At 47.9% G+C, this 2,157-nt stretch overlaps 1 long non-coding RNA gene across 1 annotated transcript; it reads left to right on the top strand.

The window, feature by feature from the left end:
- On the top strand, positions 1–1,818 carry LOC105719265 (uncharacterized). Its single transcript, XR_001107940.1, has 4 exons — positions 1–222; positions 1,208–1,369; positions 1,452–1,530; positions 1,647–1,818. It is a non-coding gene; the product is annotated as an uncharacterized LOC105719265 (long non-coding RNA).
- Positions 1,819–2,157: the final 339 nt, after the last annotated feature.

Here is a 2,157-nt window from a genome sequence, read left to right on the forward strand (position 1 = left end):
GGACTGATGGTAATCACTCCCACACCCCAACCCCAGCCTGGGGAAGGGAAGAGAAGGAAGATCTTCCCCCACCCCAAGCTGTCTCTGGCTTGCGGTCAAGGGGAGGGGCTCTAGCTGTGGAAAGTTGGCAAAGGCAGCCGGCAGCAGCCGGGAGAGTGGAAAAAATGATATCAAACCCGGAAAAATGCAGGCCGGATGGAGGACCGGAGTGGGCCCTGGGAGGTGAGAGGGTGGGAGGGAAGCGGGTAGGGGGAAGGGCTGAGAAAGGAAGAGGGGCCAGGGAGAGAGTGCAGGCGCTGGCTTTAGAAAACTGAGTACGATTGCCCTCATTCCCTCCTTTCTCCACCTACAAATATTTATTGAGGGCCTACTAAGTGCAGGTCACAGTGCCAGCCTCCAGGGAGACATGGTGCACAGAAAGAGGGTTCCCACTGCTCAGTAGCTCACAGCAAGGTGGGGTAGGCAGACTAGAAAACTAATCAGCAAATAAAAGAATGGCAAACTGATAAGGAGCTGAAAATGAGAGTGGTCAGGGAAAGCCCTGAAGATAATCCAGTGCAATCCCCCATCCTCAGATGGGGAAATTGAGGGACACACACACACACACACAGAGAGAGAGAGAGAGAGAGAGAGAGAGAGAGAGAGCGCTTACCCCAAGGCCACTAAGAATGTGGAAGAAATACTTGAACGGTGATAAGGGAGGAAAGGGGGAAGGAAAAAAGAACTGGTGCAGACCAAGATGGCGGGGTGTGGGGGTGGTGTCGGGGGAAGGAGAGTTATGCAGCCAGCAAGCACAGCAAGATGGCAGGGTGATTGAGGGCACAGCCCTGAACCAGGGGTGTGTGGGTTCAAACCCCGCTCCCCTCCATCTCTCTGTGCCTTAGTTTCTCCATCTATAGAATGGGATTCATGACAATTCCTTCCTTTAGGGTTGATGTGAGGATTAAATGATTTAAGATGTACAAAATGCTTAAGACAGTTCCTGTGTCTAGGAAGATTCAATAAATGTGGGCTCCTGCTAGCATATCTTTTTTTTGAAACAGGGTTTCACTCTGTCTGTTGCCCAGGCTGGAGTGCAGTGGTGCAATCACAGCTTGCTGCAGCCTCCACCTCTCAGGCTAAAGCCATCCTCCCACCTCAGCCCCCCAAATAGCTGGGACTACAGGCATGTGCCATTGTGCCCAGCTAATTTTGTTTTAATTTTTAGTGGAGACAAAGTTTTGCTATGTTGCCCATGACGGTCTCAAATTCCTGAATCCAAGATCCTCCCACCTCAGCTTCCCAAGGTGCTGAGATGACAGGCATAAGCCACTGGGCCCAGCTCTGCTATCATATCTTAAGGCCTTGCAGAAACCAGGATTTGTTAAGGGTGAGATATGCTGCGACTGTGAAGACCTGCTTATGAGTCTTTGCCTAGCATATGTATTCACATGTGTTTGTCTGCCCCACAGGAATGAAAGCTCCTTGAGGGAAGGGCCCTCAGTGCTGCCCTGACCCCAGCACCTACAACCAGTGCCTGGCTCATAATGGGTGCTCAGTAAATATTTGTTGAATTGATTAATTCATTATCTATTAATGGACATCCATTAATTCATTATCCATTACCTGTAAAGTGGCCCTTCCAATCCTGTCCTCTCTGATTCTAGGTGTCTGTGAATAGGGAGTGGCTGGGAAAGCATGTGAGAAAACCACACTCTCCCTTCCAGGAACACAGCCTATTATAGTTTAGAAAGTACTTTCTCATCCATAAAAACAAAACCAAAAAAATAGCTAACTTTGTTTTAACTCTTTCTCTGTTAGTGTTGGGCCCAATGCTGCATGCTGGGTACAGATTTTCTCACATTCTCATCACCACAACCCTCTACTTAATAGGTACCGTTTAATAGATGAGGACACGGAAGCTAAGAGAACCCAAAAATCTCTCCAAGGCTGTACAGCAAGAAAGGGCCAGATTAGTGGTCGAAAGGAAGGCAGGAATTGCCATCTTAGTTGTACAATCAGGGAAACTGAGACTCAGAAAGAGGAGATGAGTTGTCCAAGCCCAAAGTCATGTAATAAACAGCAAACAGTTACATCACTCTTACTATATACCAGGTGCTGTGCCAAGCATTCTTCATACATTAATTCATTAAATCCTGAAAACTGATCATATTATCA

The sequence above is a fragment of the Aotus nancymaae genome, unplaced genomic scaffold, assembly GCF_030222135.1.
Source record: "Aotus nancymaae isolate 86718 unplaced genomic scaffold, 86718_ANA_hifiasm-v0.15.2.pri h1tg000029l, whole genome shotgun sequence".
Taxonomy (NCBI): domain Eukaryota; kingdom Metazoa; phylum Chordata; class Mammalia; order Primates; family Aotidae; genus Aotus; species Aotus nancymaae.